The sequence below is a fragment of the Pleurodeles waltl genome, chromosome 1_1 (genome assembly GCF_031143425.1).
Source record: "Pleurodeles waltl isolate 20211129_DDA chromosome 1_1, aPleWal1.hap1.20221129, whole genome shotgun sequence".
Lineage (NCBI taxonomy): Eukaryota > Metazoa > Chordata > Amphibia > Caudata > Salamandridae > Pleurodeles > Pleurodeles waltl.
The window spans coordinates 486,880,686-486,900,938 of record NC_090436.1 but is presented as its reverse complement, the minus strand read 5'-3'; positions in this window follow the sequence as shown (position 1 = coordinate 486,900,938).

Below are 20,253 nucleotides of genomic sequence, written 5' to 3'. Positions count from 1 at the left end.
TGTAAACAATGTTTAGGAAGCAATAGTAATGTCAGATGATATTCTGGAATTGACATTCGGAAAAACCCTGTTCATGCACGTTCCTCCCACATTGTTGAACGGTAAGTGTTAAGCATCCAGTAAGATTTACCTGATGCCCCAAGAGTATAGAAAACCTCATAATGAGAGTGATGACAGCTGAAAAGGAATCAACACAAGTTTTCAACGCACCAACTGCACACACAAAAGGTAATGGAAGGATGCTTGCAATAAGTCTAATCACTGTCAATCACTCAGGGTAGCATTCCAATCCATTGTGGCATCGTGGGCAAAGGAACAATAGGTTAGAATGCTACCCGAGTGATTGCCACTGGTTAGGCAAATTCCAAGTATTCCTACCATTATCTTTTATGTATTTGATATACCATAGTGGCTGGCAATGGTATGCCTAGCTGTGGGTCCCGTGTTCACTGAGCCACTGGAGCCGGGCTAAACCTTACTAAGCCTCAATCAGGATGAAAATGGTCTTGGGTTGTTTGTGTTCTGATTCAGGGAAGACCTGGCCAGGCAGTTCCAGCTGGACTGCTTGATAATAAAGCAGGGTCAAGACTGACTTGCATATGGCTGGGTCAAACCTGAGGTGGTGTGGTGTTCTAAAGAATTATGGTTTAGAATGCTACCCTCAGCAATTGCCAGTGGTTAGACAAATTGCAAGCATTCCTCCATCACCTTCTTTATGCTTAATGATACAGCTACTCCATGCTGACCAGGCAGATTTGGGACTTTTGATGTGCTGGAAGCCCAAGAGCTGCAAACGAGGTTAGCAGTTTCGGATGAAATATCTGCACTTCACAAAACTCACCCAAATCCTTCCAGACCACCAGAGAAGAATTGCAATTTAGAAATAGATGATAACATTATAACATTGATTTTGTGGGTTAATTAATATACTCAGAAACTAAAGCAACAGCATTAGACAATCTAGTGAAAGTTCCAATAAGATTGGGAAACAAGAGACTGCCAAGAGGGAATTATTATTATCAAAACAGTGCTAGTTTCCCTTTAAATTATTGAGAATAGAAGAAAAAAATTAAACTTCCTCAAGACTAATCCAGCAGGAAGACAAATGTTGCTAAATTCAGAGGTTCTAGGGTCAAAGTGAATAAAGATAGAAGTTGGGAATTTAAACAAGATGCAAATAGACCTACTGACAAATCCCTCAAATGGGAAAAAACTTGCTGGCTATCACAAAATGTAGAAACCAATCACTGAAATGTTACAGATTTATGGAGTGCCAGTCTCACACTTTAGTAAGGTTTTCTGGGAGTTATTCTGCCTTAACTGTTATTTTGTATTCAAGGCAGAATTCACAAATCCTGTTGCTGACGCTGCCAGTGCTTTAACTGAATGCCTCCTAAATTAATTATTTATCCTGTTGTTCATGCACATCACGCTGCACACTGTTTTTGCAAAACTTTGAATTTCAAATGGTTCTGCCTGAATAGTTTAATTATAGTGACCACTCCCATTTAATCTATGTTCCTCCAATTGAGAATTAGCCACACTCTGCTCCTCAACCTATGAGGCATGTATCAAATCACGACTTGGACTGGAAGGAAACATTGCTCTTGCATTCCAGATATATAGACAATTACCACAAATGGAACTCTAGTCAAGTCTTGTAATTCAAAGGAACAACATTAGAACCCTATTTTCACATGTGAAACCATCAAACTATGCAGTGTACAGGAATGAAGTGGCCCAGGAAAGACCCCTTGAATGGAATAGTCATATAACCCTGACTATGAGACACATAAATCTGACAAATGAGCAGCGGTTGACAAATGTGGCTATTTATTTTTGAAAATTGGATAATTGATTATAGATCTTGGAACTTCTGTGTTTTGTTTGGAGGGCGTTAGAATGGATTTGTCTTGACTGATCACAAAACCCAAGTCTTGAAGAAGAAAACTGACTGAATGAATGAATATAGTGCTTGTGTTTCATAAACAAATATTTTCCAAGTAGATAACCATTCTCACCTCTTGAGACTTCAATGTGGTGCTCACTAGTTTTATTAGTTTGGTGAAGCACCATGGGGCTGATGTTAAACCTAAAAGGAGATGGATGAATGAATTAAGTTGTGCCTTGCAACTGAAACTGAACTTCTAGTGTATTGACATCACTTGTAGAGCTAATCTGACCAGCCAATCTCCCTATACTGGGGTCTCTGATATGTACTTTAATTTCCCTTTTGAACTACTGACAAAAACAATTGTAAAATATTTAAAATGTCTTAGGTTTATAAAATTGCCACAGTTTTATTCTTACAAAACCTGAAGGATGAAGTAAATGTCAGTTCTGTTGCTCCTAAAGACATGTCTTTCAATTTCCTTAGGGACTTTGAAATTCTGGTCCCTATTAGAAAAGGGCCAATTCTCATGCCACTGGAGAAAACTCTTTGCACAATTTCTGCAAGAATGGTGTCCTCACTCTCTGTAGAAAGAATGATGGTCTGAACGTTTGACAACTGAATTAAGAATAGCTGAATAGGTACTTAAATCCCTTGAAGCTGTTGAAACAGGTATTTGAGTAGTTTCAGCCATTGCAAAAAGCACAAGAACTTACTGTTCTCCTTAATGTTAATTGTGCTTTAACCAAAGGTTAATGCTGTAGCATGCGTGCCCAGCTCCTTTATAAAACTGTCCTCAAACAAAGGCCTTTCGGCCACAGTGGCAACCATGTTACCCAGTTTATGGGCTATTTTGTTGAGGAGGCCTTTTATTTGTTTGAGGAATACTGCTGCATTATCATGTCTGAGTAGACCATTTGCAATTTAGATTCAATTAGAAAGGGATCATGACCTACAGAGAATCACCAAGCCCTGCCTCTTCACTAATATCTAAATTCTCATGGAAAGGCTCTGTCACATCAGTTATGTTATCTTGGCAGGATGACCAAGCATGATCTGTGACTCTTTTTGATCCCTGGCCTTTTTGATACTTTCCATGTATAGATGCAAAAACACAATTTTGGGCACCAGTTAGTGAATAAGAGGTAATGTTAGAGTGGCCACAGACAATCAAACCTTGAGGAACACCTTCGTGAATGCTGACTTGTCTCGAGATCGAGTTGCCCATTTTCACAATTTGGGAATGGTTGGATAGGTAAGAGGAGAACCAGTTCACGACAATGCCTCTCCATTCCATGCGTAGGTCAAAAATATGAAGTAGGTCCTGACGGCTGAGAGTGTCTAATGTGGCAGATAAATCCAGGAGAACCAGGAGGCAGGAGTTGCCGGAGTCGAGAATTCTAAGGGAGTCATCGACTATTTGGGGGATCATAGTTTTTGTACTGTGACCATGGTGGAACCCTGATTGGAGAGTGTCTAGGAGGTTGTTTGTTTGGATGTATGAGGCTAGTTGGGATGCTACGCAACTTTCGATGACTTTGCTTACAAATGGGAGTGTGGAAACTGAGAGATAGCTGTTCAGGTTCTCTGGATCAACAGGTTGTTTGTTTTAAGTGTGGAGTGATTTCACCCATTTTTAGTTGTTTAGAGAAGATTTCCTGTTTGAGAGAGGAATTGACAAATTATGGTCATATAGGGAGTAGGTGTGTGGCAAGGGATGTGCTGATAGAGCCTGGAAAAGCATCCTGATGATGGTTTAAGGGTTTTATTTTGGAGATAGTTCATTGTAGAACCTGTTCGGAGGTTGGAGAGAAAGGTGACCTAGAATGTAGTGCCTTGCATGGTAGAGACTGAACCGTTTCAAGGGACTCTTTGATGGGAAGTGAAATATGGATGTCTCTACCCTTTTTATCAAAGAAATCCACGAAGTCGTTGAAATGGGCCACGGGTGGCTTAGTAGCAGAAGTGAGAGAGGGGTTAGTAGATTGCATATTAACCTCAAACAGGCACTTTAGTCTATTGTTTGCAGATTTCACAAGGACTCTGATATGAGAAGATTTGGCTCTCAGGACCTGCCTTTGTATTGTTTTCTTGCTTTGCGAAGCTTAGTCATACTAAGGAAGGATGGTGCTTTTCTCCATTCTTTCTCGTAATTTCTGATAAGCTTTTGTTCTTCGTAAATCTTTTTAGAGAACCAGGGACTGGAGGCTTTTGGTTTGGATAATTTGCACTTCAGGGGTGCACATTTGTCAAAAAGGGATGCCAGGAAGGGGTTCAACTTGTCAGTGGCCGCACTGATGTAAGATGAGGTGTAATCGCAATTAGGGTAGGAAAAGCCATGGCTTCTGTGTCAAGGTTGTATGTATCTCTAAAGCCATATTTTCGCTTTCTTGGGTTGCCCATATGTTTTGGTGTAAGAACCAGTTAGAGCGAATGAGATCTGCATGTGATCAGACCAGTCAACTTGGATGGGGGCATATGGCTTTAGGTAGGGGGGATTGGAGATTATCAGATCCAGAATGGCACCCTTGTGGTGTGTAGGTTTATGTCAGTGTTGTTGGAGATTGTGGGCATTGAGAAAAAAGATGTGTCCAAATAACTGTGTTATATATGCTGAACCGAATTATACCAAATTCGTCAGGAAGCTGGATCTTGCTACACAAATTGTGCTTTTTGTTTTTTTATGTAAATCCATTCAATTCATCAGGAAGCTGTATCTTGCTAAAACAAATTGTGCTTTTTGTTTTTTTATGTAAATCCATTCAGTAGTTTGTGAGAAATTAATGGTCCAAAATAATTGTATATCTGGACAGTTGGGCTCTCTCAAGGGAGCGCCCATATGAAAATAGAGTGGTTTGATTGGCCCAGGAAGCTTTATTTCCCTTGGGCCATCTTGTTCCCACAAGAGTCAAACTCCCACAAGAGCGAGCACTCTCATTTGCTGTCAGCACCATGAGAAAAATGTTGCTGGCAGCCTTTACAGGACTCAGGAACTCAGTTCCCTTTTCCTGAACTTAGAAATAAAAATAATGTATGGGGGCAGGGTAGGTATACCCTGACCCCCTAGGCCTTAAAATAGAAAACAATGGCAAAGAATGCAGCTATAAGGCACGACTCTTGCAGGCTTGAAACAAAATAAACAAAATGGTGGCCAGGCTGCATTCAATAACTAGAAGCCCAGGTGAGCCCATCCACAAGGCTGTATTCATGACCTCACCTCGAGCCTCAAAAGGCATCAGATAGCCCACATCAGGGGACAAAATTTAAGAAAATGGGGAGGGGGTCACACGGCCCCCTCACGAAGCCTCAACAGGTCCCAGGGAGCCCATCCCCAGACCTGAAATGTAACAAAATGAGAAGGGGGGGGCCACACAGCCACCCTGCCTGAGCCTCAATCAACCTGAGCAAGTGGCCATGTGCCCCCAACCTATTAAAATTATGCCAGACCCTACATGATGGGGTCCTTGGGGCTGAAATCGGCCTAAGGACTGTGTGACCCCTCCCCTAAATAACATGCTGGGCCATAGAGGATAGGGTACCCAAGACAGAAATTGGTCCAGGGAGGAGGGTCGCGTGCACCTCCTACCATTTATTCAAAAGAGTGGCTTTGGGAAATGGGGTCACCATGGTCTAACAAGGCAAGGGGAAAGGGTCCACTCAGCCCCCCCCTTAAATAAAAAAGAACAGGGGACGTGGCTTCAGGCATCAAGATGGTAGTCAAACTCTAACAGTGCTCTGGAATGCCTCCAGATTTCAGAGGTGGAAATTCTCTCTAGAGGAATATCAGATGACTCTTCTCCGTCATCCACCTCCACAAGCTAATGCTGCCAAGTGCCCCCGACATACCTCCTTGTCACAGGAGGATGGTGGGGGCTGGTTGTCACTGGAAATGATCAAAAGGAGCCACAGCGCCGAGGGTCCAGCCGCTATGGGCACTCTTCTTTGAAGCGAGCACCAGTGGCGCCCAAGATTGTGGCCTGTGGTGAATCCGGGCCTGCTGTGGACCTGTGCAGCTGAGGCCTCCTTCACTCTTGATTTGAAGGTCTCATCCAAAGATGACCCTGTCCTGCACTAGGACAGCCTGCACGTAAGAAGTGAAGCCATGAGGCAGGCCTGGAATCCTTTCTGAGGTGGTAGCTGGTGTTGCTGTATCTAGCCAGGTGCCACAGTGCTGTGTTTGCTGACCCCGCAATGCCTGTTGCCGGTGTGTGTTCTGCAGCCCCTCCCCCACTTCTTAATGTGGGAGGAGGCCAGCCAGATGGGAGTGTTGGAGTGCAGTGAGTACTGTGCTGGGCCACTGCCCCCGCTTCTTCATAGGCAACTTACCGCCCAGGCCCTGCCATATGAATGCAAACTGGAATCAGCCTGCACTGCTCTCCTGCATATGAAGAGGGCACACAGCGATCAAGTGGCTGCCACCTGGCAACCATGAAAGGGGCAGCACCAGAATAGACTCTCCTTCTCTTCTCCCAAAGGGTGGTCCTTTTGCTTAGGTGTGTTTGCTTAGGTGTGTTTTGATAGGTGTAGGCAGACATGCCCTACACCTATCACCAGCAGAAGGACTGAGTTGGCCGACCAGGCCTGTGTGCTTACTGTCAGCAGAAATTCCTCCTTCATCTGTCTGACGCCACCTCATGGGGCTGTCGGACCACCACCTTCCACTCCTGACATCCTGGCTGCTCATGCTGCCTCACAGGCTCCAGGAACTGGAGGTCTCTCCATGATACTACAGGCCATTCACGCATAGCAGACAGCAGTAGAGAATAAAATTTTGAGGTTCAAAATGATGTGGCGCTACTGTGCCAAGACCTGTGCAACATGGTCAGCAGAGTTACAGAAAGTGATTTATATAAAGTGGAGGATGATGTCCCTGACCTTAAAGCTAAGGTCTCCTGTCCCAAAATGTGGTGTTGCACATCCAGGCGCAAGAGGCTGAGAAACAGTCCCTCTGCCATAACCTTAGACTTGCCAGCGTCCCACAGGGCTCAGAGACCTTACACCCTGCAGAGTTTCAAGAAACATGATTTAAATCCTGGATGCCAGCAGATGCGCTCTTGGCCCAGTTTGAGGTAGAGTGGGCAGACAGAGTGTTGTTCCCCAAGCCGCTACTTGTGACCCCACATAGACCCATGATTGCCCGCATTTTAAATTTCCACGATAGAGATGCCATCCTCCATGAGGCCTGGCGGGCCAAGGAATTGTATTACCAAAAATCTATAATAACTGTGTTCCCCAACTACACTAGAGCGGTGCATATCAGAAGGAGATCCTATACTAAAGTCAGAAAGAAACTGAGGGCCACAAACTTGTCATACATGTTTATGTTTCCTGCACGCCTCAAAGTGATCTTTGATCACAAAACCATCTTTTTCGATATCCCAGAGGCAGCTTGGAAATGGCTAACGGTCCCCAACATCACAAATGGATCCAACACCTATTGAATTTTTGGAGCAAACAGTATCTGCCAGGGACCCCCCTCCCATGTCCTGGTACTCCTCGTACTGGATGCTGCTGGTATCATGCGACCTAGCTCTAGCTGGGGGCTCACCTGGCCACCTTCAACACTGGGGAGGTGTGCCATATGCAAATCAATCTTGACCCAGTTCCTCTTGGGAACAGTCCAGCCCAAACTGCCAGTCCGGTCCTCCCTGGACTGGAAACAAGCATCCTGGGAACGGTTTCAGGGTATCACACTTCATCAGCCAGGCTGGCTTAAATCCAGTGGCACAGTGAGCACGGGACCCATGTCTGGGCATACCCTTTCCACTTAGGCAACTTTAAAAACACAAAAAGATGATGGATGGAGTGCTGAACAATGCAAACACTCACCCCAGTCACAGAGCTGGGTTTAATCCATCACTCTTTTGCTCACCATGCTACCCTAGTTTGGACCCAGCCATATGCCAGGCCAGGCACCCTGAAACCGGTCCCAGGATGCTTGAATCCTATCCAGGGAGGTCCTGGCTTGGCAGTTTGGGCTGGACTGCTCCCATAGGGAGCCGGGTCAAGACTGATTTGCATATGGCTGGGTCTGAACTGGGGTGACGTGGCAAGCAAAATAACGATGGATTAAACCCAGATCTGTGACTGGGGGTGAGTGTTTGAAAAGTGTCAACACTCCGTCCATCATTTTATTTTGTGATATTGCCTTGTGCACCCTAAGTGGCTGGGGTATGCCCAGACGTGGGTCCCTCGCTTACTGCGCCACTGGCTTCAAGCTAGTCTGGCTGATGAAGGGTGATATCCTGAAACCCTTCCCAGGATGCTTAAATCCTGTCCAGGGAGAACCTGGCTCGGCAGTTCGGGCTGGAAATCTCCTATAGGGAGCAGGGTCAAGATTGATTTGCATATGGCTGGGTCTAAACTGGGGTGACGTGGCAAGCAAAATAACGATGGATTCAAACCAGATCAGTGACTGGGGGTGAGTGCTTGAAGATTTTCAACACTCCGTCCACCATTTTATTTTGTGATATCACATAGCATTTTACCTATTTATGTGACACCTGCTTAAAGAGGCTCAAAAAAACTTGTGAAACGCATATTAGCTCGGAAAAAAACAAGTATATGCCAAAGTTTTCCTTGAATTCACTGCATATGATCCTGAACACAACTCCTTTACAAAGCTACTGAAAAGACAAAATAGCGTCATTTTTCACCGTGGAATGAAGTGACTAAAAGTGAAAACCCCTCTCCCTGCAATAAATCCCTGAAGCCTTAGTTGAGGTGTTGACGTATAGACGCACATCAAAGGAAATTATTTTAGAAGATTAGTTCAGTTAAGGAGAATGCATGGACCCCGTTGTTGGCGACCTTTAAAGCTGCTGCCCATGGCTTGGCAAATCTCTTGAATAAAGACTTCATGTCCACAATAAGCCTCTGAAAGGATCTCATTCTTGTTCCTGCTTCCAGTCTGTCCTGGTGGGGAGTGCAGCTATTTACCGCATACCCCTGAGCAAATGAGTTTTACATTAATAAGACAAGTCACACATTTTCCCTTGTGTTTTATAGTACCTGCTCTATGTCAGTAGTAGATCTTCACCACAATATTTGGCAAAATGTATACTTCATTAGGGTGGCACACAAGCAGACCGCTCATCTACCTCTACATGCCGAGCAAATCTCAGGAGCCTTGATTTTGTGTTGTGTTGTCCACTCTTAATCCACACATAAGTGTGCTTCATTAAACCCTTCAAGTATACATGCCTTCGCCTGTTTTATTGGAAATATTTGGACTATATAAACCTATTCCAGAAAGTTCCCTTGTGATGTGATTTTTTCCTTAAATTAGTTTTATACATTAATTCATGCTCAATGTAACAATCATTTTACACCACTCCTTTCCTCTTTAAATAGGCAGAGTATAAGTGGTGTGTTCTATTTATGGAGGCATATTTGTTTGTTATTGTTTTTTTTTTGGACCACTACATGTATTTGCCGCAATAATTTACTTATTCATTAAACTGATATTTTTGAATTAATCAATCTCAGTGACTCGGTTATTTTCGATGAAGAAAAACGTGAAATTGTGCTTGTAAATTCTGCTTCTTTTTCTGCTCCTTTTGCCTTTGAGGAACACCTTTGAGTACTGCTGGCACCTCGATAGAAACTGTCCTGACAAAGAAAAGAACAGAAAAAAGTGGTGAACTTTTCAGAAAACAGACATTTGTCTCATATGCCCAGCACGTCCCCCTGAAGACTGGCCGCCTTTTTTTGTCGTAATTTATGGGTTATGAAAACTAGCGCGAGGGGTGTTCTTGGTATCTTTAATGCCTGTTTACATTAAGGATATTCACATGCTACCCCCTCGGTCTGGAGGTCCCCCAGCAGTGTCAAGGAGCTGTCTGGGTATTTTTTCCCACGTATTGCTCTGCTATTATGCCAACAATAGAGGCCATTAACGTTTGGCCCTTCAAGTTGGAGCAGCCCAGGCTTTAGTGGCAGGGCGTCTGCCCGATATGTAAAGCAGCCCAATGAAAGGGCTCCTTGGAAACAATGATAACAAGACCCGGCTGAGCTAACTGTGGCAGCATGTGGTAATTTTCCAGCCCAGTGCCCTTGTAAAGAGCGCCGCGACACAAAGCTGAGACTACAGGGTGGGTTGGCCTTGAATAGCTGCAAACAAGTGCTGAATATCTGATGATGTCATACACTCACTTTGACAGATGGGGCAGGGCCTTCCACTCCTTTTAGCTCCTGTTAACTGTTTGTTATCAGGCAGTATCATATTCCACTGGTCCTTCCCGGACTGAACTCCTGTTTCATTTTCAAACATAAGTACAGTGTAATACAACCTCGGGGCACACACTGGGCTGTGAAATAGGTGTAAAACGAGAAGCCATTATTGCGGTTTCACAGTTTCAGAATACCCCAAAGGGATTAACGGGGCATGGCGAGCGGGGTACAGGAGATTAATGCAGCGCCTCTGTCTTTGTGCCCATTCAGCTCCACTTTCACTTCTCGCAGACCCGGGATCCCTCTGCAGTGTGAATGGTACAATGAAGTACTGTTGATGTTGCCCCAGTCTGAACGTTAGTTCAGAAGAATACAATTTATTGCAACGCTCGACGAATAGCGGCCTTGTTAAATACGGACGTTGCAAGAGAACATTTTCAGTAAGTGTGGGTATTTCTGCTGGTAAATTTTACATCAGATAAAAAAAATAAAAAAAAACATATTAACTACTACTAAAAAAATATATATATATATTATTATTGTTATCATTAATAGCATCAGCGTGTACTGATCTCTAAGAGATATTTAGAAGCATAGGCACCTTTATTTTTCTGTCCAACGTTCCTCCTTAAAAGTTGCATTATGACGGAAACAGCGAAAAACAGTGCCTGGATTCACGGAACGATACCGGGTGTGACGCACATGACTGTCATGTGTACAATTTATAGTTCTGCTGGTAACTAGGAAAACCTACGGCAGCCCACTGTAGTAGAAAAATGCTTTCTTTTGGCACGGATTGTTTACAGTCATACAAATTATATGCAATACAAACAGAATGAACGTGTCTAAAACAACATACAACAAGAAAGTAGCTTCCAAGTAGGTTTCTTTTAGATACTTCTCTTCATTCATCACTTATTCATGAGGAGTGGCAATTCTCACATGGAAATCTGGTGACTTTAAATTCCAAAAAGTACATTCAATAACTGGATGGGAGGGTAGTCCCTAGATTTCTTTTGTACATTGACATTTATATGTCGGCCACTCAGTTCCCCCAATTACATCTGGGGAGACTTTAATCTGACCCAATATCTGAGAATTGACAGTTCCACATCTCATGATAAGCAAGTGTGAAGGGTAAGGATGGCCCTGTTCCAGGCTTGGCACGCGCTTGATCAGTAGAATCAGATTTCCTCTTTCTATTCTTTTGTAAATGATTCATAGTCCAGGATAGATTACTGGCTGTTCTCTTGAAGACTCTCAATGTAAGTGGCTAGCATTTCCTACGTACCCTGAACATTCTCTTACCATTCACCAGTTCTGACAGAAGTCGGGGTTTCTGTTTGAATGTCCTACTCCCAGCAATGGTGCTTTTCTTCAGAGGGCTTACCGAATAAGGCTTTTCAGTTAGTGGTCTGTACTTCTAGCACTCATTATTTCAAAACCTACGTAGAATCTCTTTCCCAATACTCCACCGCATGAGAGACATTAAAATTTCACATTTGGTGTGTAGTTTTTTCTAAACAGACAGATGTTTTGACATCTATCAGGTCACTTTCGTAAAAAATGGAATGCAAAGAGGTGAACACTCTGGCAGACATAAATCAACACTTGCTCCTTTTCATGGAGGCTGCTGTCCGGGAGGTCATAGATATACCAAAATTGAAAAGAGTGTATTTGAGATGAAAATGCAGATGTTTTCAGAACTCATATGCTGACATTTTGAGGAAAATGATAGACTTTTGTAAAATATATTTAAAAACGATATTTGAGTGATAAATCATGCACCACCAGGTAACCTATGGTAATAGATAATAACTCATCTGATTTCTTTGGTAATAGGGGTAATACAGTTACGGCTTTTATGTATTACTAATATAGGGGCATTGCAAATTGATATGCCTTTTTTACGTTACTGGTGGTAACGTGCTCTGTGGTATTGAGTTCATCACTGTTGGTAATCTTGCACGGGGTGGTCACTAATATAAACTTGCTGATAGTCTCATTGTTGCAGTAGTAATAAGAGTTGCACCGGCACATATCCTTTGATGATAAGTAGCCGTTATTACAGTAACGTTTGGGGACCTCTGCTCTAACCTGTTTGCATCAAAGACATCACCTGTGCTCCTGTGGTTTGTATCCTATCTTACCATCAATGCCCCTTGCTTGGATTAATGTGCGGTTAACTGAAGAAATAATTAAAACCACAATACAGATCATGGCTTTAAGTAGATTCTTGGATCTGGATGGCCTTACGCCCACATTCTGCAAAGCATGTAAAAATCAGTTGGCTCCACACCTCCTCATTGTGTGCAGTGTAGCCCTGGAAACTGAAGCCTCGTCCCCTCTATCACAGAGACTGTCATAACTAGGTGATATCCTAATAAAACATTTTATAACGCCCACTCTCACTCTTCAATTTATATTGCACATTTGTGACCACGATAATTTCCAACAGGTTCTCTCTTTAACACAGGTGTATCAGGGTGGCTCCTGTTGACCCTTTCTAGGAACCCTCTGGCTTGCTGCCTGAGATAGCACCACTCCCACAGAGTTATAACGTTTCCTTTTCAGACAGTTCATTGTCTTATATTATGCAGATGACAACCTACTCTTTGTAAAGGACGACAGCTTCAACTTGTTGGGATGTTGAATCAATGTCTCAGGTATGGCACAGACACAGGCATCCAAATTATCTAGGGTAAGTTGGAGATCCTTTGACTTACTTTCAATTCCCAGCACGCAGCTCCTGATATCCCACTACGTTAGTGTGAGGACTCTTTTATATCTGGGAATTCTTACACACAGGGACAAAGCCATTGTATTACAAGATAATTGGGATCCTATTACTGTTTGTCGGAGGCACCGACTTACGACCTCATTATGAACATGGCGGTCGTTACGCTCCGCCGGCGGTAGAATCCGCCAACAGAGGAGCGGTCCGGACCGCCAAATAATGATCCAAAGGAAACACACGCATCCCGCGAACCACCCACCGCCAGGAGAGGAGTGCTGACGACGATGGCAGAGTCCGCCCACAGGCCGTCGGAAAGGCCCAACCCACCCATCAAACTATGAACCACCATTCTGCCGCCAGTTCCGGGGCGGGAGCCACTGCCACACAAAGCCAGACGGAATTGAACCAAATATAAGGACCATGCACCGGAGTCCCACAGAACGCGCTGCGGCAGCCATGGATAGAGAGCTGCAGATCATGCCAGCCCTGCTCCTTGCCATATACCTCCATGACCAAAACCGCCGACGAAGACGATGACGGTAAGTATCACAACCTACAAAACAAGTGAAAGAGCACAGTTACGTACCCACCCACTCCACCCACCCTGCAACGCCCCCCAACCCTTCACAGCAGCACAAGTCATACACCCCACAGCAAGAGGTAATTACCCGACACAAGGCTAATCCAACTTGACCATAGTACATACAAAAGGCCCACACCCATAAAAATGAAACAAATGACCTGGGTTCAACGTTGTGCAGCCCAAACACAGGCCACACAGAAACTTTAATCACAAGCTCACAGAGCCAAACACGGCCAATGGCCAGTCCATAACGTGACAATTGTCATGGGCCACAACGGGCCCAACCTGACTCCCACAAGTGCTTGGTACTCCACATAATGGGGCACCATATGGGCATCCAGGCACCTCATGGAAGGGGGGCAGGGGGTGGTGGGGGTGGGGATTTTTGGCGGGGGTGGGCCTTTGTCTTTCTTTGGGAAGGTGGAGAGGGTAGGCTTCTCCTTTGAAGGGGGTGGGGGCTGTTTGGCTCAGGTGGAGCTGGATGGCCCAGGCTCTGTCCGGGCCTTTTTCTTATCTGGGGAAGGGGCACAGGAATGTGAAGGGCGGACAGGGGTGGGCTGTGATGTGGAAGGAGCGGAAAGGGCAAGGAGGTGAGCACGTTTGGTGACAAGACGGGGTGGGCCAGTGTTTTGGAAGAGGTCAGCACGGGAGAGGAAAACTTTCTTTGGAGCAATTGGTGTGGGTGTGGATGAGGGCGTGGGAGTGGAGGCAGAGGGAGTGGATGTATGTGGTGTAGGGGTGCGTGTAGTGGGTGCAGGTGACTGCTCAGTAGGCTGTGGTGTGATGGATGTCTGATGGGTGGGTGTCTTGGTGCGTTTGTGTTTCTTGGGATGTGGGGGGTGGACACAGTGGGAGAAGACAGACAGCTAGTGTGGATGTATGTTGTGTGGGTGTCTGCAAGTCTGGTGAGTGTGCTGCATGTGTCAACTACAGTAGAGGTGGTGAGTGCAAGTGTGGTGTATGGGGTGCATGTATGGCTGTCTTCTATTGTGGTAAGTGCAGGAAGAGGAGCAGTAACAGTGAGTGAAGGTGCAGTGCATGAGGGTGTGGATGTGGAGGGGACAGACAGGGAGGCAGAAGAGGTGGGCACACTGGGGGAAGTGGACGTTGTATGTGCAGATATCTGTTGGCTGTGTGAATGCTTGTGGTGGGATGTGTGGTGCTTGTGTTTTGAAGTGTGCTTCTTGTGTGTTGATGTGCTTGTCAGCGTGTCTGAATGTGTGCTTTGGATGGGCGAAGGGAGTGGGGTGCTGGAAGGGGTAGAGGAGGTTGGAGGGGGGGACAGAATGGCCAGGGAAACTGGCTGCAGTCCAAGAGGAGGCCAGAGCCTGAAAAGATCTCTGTAGGGCAGACACGGCACCGTGAATGCAATCTAGATAGGCATTTGTCTGCTCCACCTCTGATGCTATTCCCTGGATGGCATTGACAATGGTTGTCTGCCCTACAGAGATGGTTCTCAGGAGGTTAATAGCCTCCTCTGTGAGGGCAGCAGGGCTGACTGGGGCAGGGGAGGAGGTGCCTGGGGCGAAGGAGACGCCCACCTTTCTGGGTGGGTGGGCACAGGCAACTCGGTGGGGAGCAGAAAGGAGGGCGGTGATGGAATAGGGGGTGACGGAAGATGTAATGGTAGTGATGTGTGCACTAGGGTCCGCCACCGCCAGGGGGCCCCAATCGGAGGAGGTCTGAGTCACTACCTTCTGTGGTAGTAGCCTCCCCGTGGAAGTCCCCTCGCCCTCACACCCACTGGTCCCCTGGGCATCAGTTGTCTCTGCCTCGGAGGATCCGTGGGCCACTGCCTCCCCACGTGCCAGTGCCTCAGCTCACTCGCCTGATGTTGATGCTGTACCAAACCAACATAAGAGAACAGGGATGGGGAGACAAAACAGGAGAGGCACTTGTAAATAGCTGAATGCACGTACATAATGGCCAGACACACACCCACCCAGAAAACACACCCAACAGGCAGCACCGTTCACTATGCCCATGGCCATGCCCCTGACTACTGACCAGAATACTGCTCTACAGCCATCCCCTGAAATACCTACGGAGCAGAAGCAGGTGAAACCTGACAGAGACACCCCTGCACCCTTTGGGGAGCATACAGTAGATGGACACCAGTCAAATTCCCTGCCTCTAAGCAGCATGAGCCCTATTGCACACCCAGACATCCTTCCAGACTGAAGTATGGTCAATGAGTAGTCACCCCCTTGTGACTGCTGTGCAGCCTTCAATCACCCATCCAGGTCTGGGTACGCCACAGCCAGTATCTGTCGCATGAGGGGGGTCAGTGCCCGACGGGCACCCCTTCCACGTTGGGAGGACTTCCCCAGCTGTGCTTCACTGATCTTTTGTGCCCACTGCTGCAGGTCCTCCCACCTCTTTCTACAGTGGGTGCTCCGACGGTTGTAGACCCCCAATGTCCGTACCTCCTTGGCGATGGCATGCCAATGTGCCCTCTTCTGGTGGGCGCTGACCTAAAAGGGCGACACAGAAATGGAACACAGAGGTCAGGAACTTGCACGATGGGAACAGCTGGCTAATCGTCCACTATGGGACGGACAGTACTCTCAGACATACAGGACAGTCGCACACAGCATGCCATGCAACATGGCCCATGCAGGCTCAGTGGTGCAAACATAAGTGCAATCAACACCATCCATTACACACACACAGGGACCCTGAAACCCAGACTCACCTGTACCTCTGGCCGTCCATACAGTTTTGCGCACAGTGGCAGGACCCCGTCCACTAGCTTCTCCAGTTCTCCCTGGGTGAAGGCCAGGGCTCTTTCCCCTGCAACACGTGGCACATCCATTGCCAGAGGCAGTCTACAGCAGTACACAGAGTGGAGTACTTGTCGGCATGAGATCAGGGAGTCAAGTGATCAAACGATGACGAACGCGCATCTGTTCCACGGCGGTGTGCACCGTCACCGCTGGCGGCAATCATGATACGCCAAGATTCCTCATTGGCATCGATGTTAACCAATGAGGGTGCGAACAGTGGTAAACACAGCCTTACGCTGCGATGTCAACCGCTAGCGGTATGAAGTCACTTCCACAACGAAAGGGCAGAACAACAGTGGGCAGACATTTTACCTTCACCTACGAATCTACAATTAATTAATACTCACAATGCAGGCCCTACTAGCCACATGAAGCACCTAGGCCTCTGTCCATTCGGTATTGTAGCACACATGAAATACTCTGTTCCCTCATTGTGATGTACATGTATATCTGTCAGGTAGCAGTTATTGTAGGGACACCGCAATGAGCAATGCCATGCACAAATGAGGACAAGTGTGCCTATGTATGTGTTTTCATCACTCCTTTTTGTAACCCCTCGTAGGTACCGACTCTTGTGGCGAGGAAGGGCACCATCGGTGTACAGACCACTTGTGGATATGGGGAACATGGTGGAGCGTTAGATCATAATCACTTACAGACTCACACGTGCAACTATTCAGGACCTTTGTGCATTACTGGATCCTGCACTAACTCCTGGAAATCTTAATCAGCATGCCATTCCAACTGAAGTGCAGGTGCTCTCCGGACTCCATTTCCTGGCCACAGGCTCATTTCAGGTGACAGTGGGCATGGGTGCTGGTTTTTCACAGCCAATGTTCAGCCAGGTACTGACATGATTTCTGAATGCATTTGTACAATGTCTGCAATCCTGTGTGAGGTTTCCCCAAAGTGCTGACCTCCCTGCCATCAAGTCTGAATTCTATGCCTTTGCCAACACTCCCCATGTCATAGGTGCCATTGATGGCACACACATAGCTATCATCCCCCCAAGAGTGAGTGAACAGGTGTACAGAAACAGGAAGAGCTTTCACTCCATGAACATCCAATTGGTTTGTTCTGCATACCAGTACATTTCTCATGTGAATGCCATGTTTCCAGGTTCAGTCCATGATTCATTTGTGTTGAGGAACAGTAGTGTGCTATAGAAGATGGAACAACTACAAGAGGAAAGAGGGTGGATCATAGGTAAGTTTGCCTGTCACTAACTGACACATTGCAGAAAAACAGCCTGTCTGACTAAGGGTCATAACAATGACGAGTCTGTATTGAACCATTTTGTAGGTGATTCTGGCTACCCTAACTTGCGCTGGCTACTGACACCAGTGAGGAATCCCAGGATGGATGCAGAGAGGAATTACAATGAGGCCCATGGACGTACTAGGAGGGTAATAGAGCGAACTATAGGTCTCCTGAAGGCTAGACTCTGTAGTCTACATATCTCTTGGGGTTCCCTGGCCTATGGTCCTGATGAGGTGTGTAGAATAGTGGTGGCCTGCTGCATGCTGCACATGGAGATGGAGGGTGATATAGGTCCTGATCAGCTACCTCAGAGAGGTGAGGAGAGTGATGGTGAGGATGAGGAAGGGGAAGATGTAAGTTCCAGGAACCAACTGATACAACTCTACTTCCAATAACTGTGTGGGACTTAAGCCTGTCGTTGGGGTTAGTGACTAATACTGTCAGTGTGCTCTGTCATATAGGGGGGGTTGGTCATGATAGGTGATACATGGCCCACTTCTGCATGGTACTGACTGAAAATATATGCATTCCCTCCTTGCCACCATTTGGGCACACAGGACTACCATCATGCACAGCATTGACAATAAAGTTGTTCTCTGCCAGTTGCATCCATACTCCACTTTGTTCACAATTTAAGACAGGGGACAGTGTTACAGGTGTGAAATGTGTTTTATTGGTAGAAGAGAGTGAATTGCGCTATTTACAGTGATGGGAGTCGTGAGGGTGGGGGGTCCTCAAAACCAACATGGTGGCAGCCTTGTTGGTAGTATTGATGGGTCCATTTTGTCGAACAGTACTTCAAATTGCCCTCAGCTAAGTGTTGTTGGGGAATGGGTGGGATGGTTGCTTTGCATTTGTAGCAGAGTCAATTGTTGGAGGGGGCCTTGTTCTTAGCTGGGTTTCCTGTGTCATATCTTGGCCTGAGAGTACGTTTGGGCGCCTGCTGTGGAGCTTCTTGGGGTGACATGGTTGGCCCTTGGGTTTCCTGGGAGGGTAGTTCCTGGGATGTTTCTGCTGCTTGGGTCATCTGATGCTGGTTGTCCAGGGCTGTTGTGGGGGCCTCTTGTCCAGTGTGGGTGTCAGACTGGTTTTTGACCAACTGCAGCAGTGCTCCTGCTATGGTTTCCATTGTGGCATTGTGCTCTTTCCACTTTGCTCCAGGGTGGACACAGTCTGTGCCAACCTGTCTTGGGTATGTTGGTAGGCCTGAACCGACGTCCTGGGCTGCTGCATCCATCCTGTGGCCTCCCCGGCCCACTGAGACCCTTGCATTTGTTCTAGCCCCCTGTGCCTGTGTCCCCTGCACAGGTCTGGCAGTACTACTTGTACTGGGGCCCTCGCCTTCCTGCATGATGGGAGTGGGAGACTGTGGCCTCTGTACCTGTGTTCCACCAGTCTGTGCCCTGGGTACACTGGTGTGGGTACGCCTGCCCTGGGCTGCTGGTCTTGACTGGGTGGTAGGGGTGACAGTGGTTTCCTGGGTGGGTCTGCTGCATGGTGAGAGTCCAGGACTGTGTGAGGGGCCTGCCTGCTCATCAGTGTCCAGGGATCCTTTGCCAGTGTCTTGTGAGGTGCCTCTGTCTCCCTGGAGGGCAGTGGCACTCCTTGTCCCGTCCGTTAGGGTTGCATGGGTGGTGGTGCCTGTTGGGGGACATAGACATGTCTGTTACATGTGCATGAAGGTTTGAGGTGTACAGGACTGGGCTATTTTGTGCTGGTGTTACTTTCAGTGGCCTTCCAGGGTGCCTTTGTGAGGTTGAGATTACATTTAGCGCCAGTGTGGGGTTGCATTGTGGTGGGGGGTATTGTTCCATTGTAGGTACGTGCAGGGGTGGGTGGCTGTGCACAGTGGGAGTTATGTGGGCCTGTTAGTGGGTTTGAGGTCATGCAGGGGGTGGATCTAGTGGGTAATGGCTGGGTGGAGGGTAGGTCCAGGTGGGTGTGGGTCGGGTGGGGTGGTGCATGCATTGCAGCTGTGGTGGATATGGGGTAGTTGTAGATGACTTACCTGAGTCCCTTCCTCAAGTGAGCCCTGTGAGTCCCTCTGGATGCAGGATGGCCAGTACCTTTTCCTTCCAGTCGGTGTAGTCGGGTGGTGTTGGTGGCGGTCCTCCCCTAGTCTTCTGCATTGCGACGTGGTGCCTGGATGCCATGCCCCGGACCTTCCCCCACAGGTCGTTGCATTTCTTCTGGATGTTGTCCCTGTGCGTGGATGGTGTCCCACTGCATTCACCCTGTTCACAATGGTCTGCCACAGCTCCAATTTCCGGGCTATGGGTGTGTGCTGCACCTCAGCCCTGAAGATTTGTGGCTCCACCTTCAAGATCTCATCCCCCATGGTCCTTAACTCCCTTTCAGTGAAGCGTGCATTTTTGGGGGGGGACATGGTGAGTGTGGTGGATGGTGTTGGGACTGGGAACGAGGTAAGGGTGCTCTTCTGTGGGTCAATGTGTGTCTCCTGTATGCTGGCATTTGCTGTCTGGCTCTGGTGCTCTCCGTCTTCTTGTCCTGCTTTCATTGCAAGGGATTGTGGGGTGTGTCTGGGGGTATTATATGGGGTTCTGGATGTGTGTCAGGTGTGTGGGTCAAATGCCTATCCAATGTGTGCACTTCTTGCTGTTGAGTCCACTTGCTGCCCGTGGCGGTCGCAGCCACCAATGGTCGTCCGGCCTCCACTGTCTGCCGAGGTGATTTGTGCACCATTATTTGGAGGGCGGGATGTGGGTGTGCTTGGCGGTGGCGGGGTGGTCCGGGATTCCGGCCAACAGAGTCATGGCAGGGAGTGGTGGTCTTGGAATGTTTGGCGGGTTGGGTTTTTCGTTCA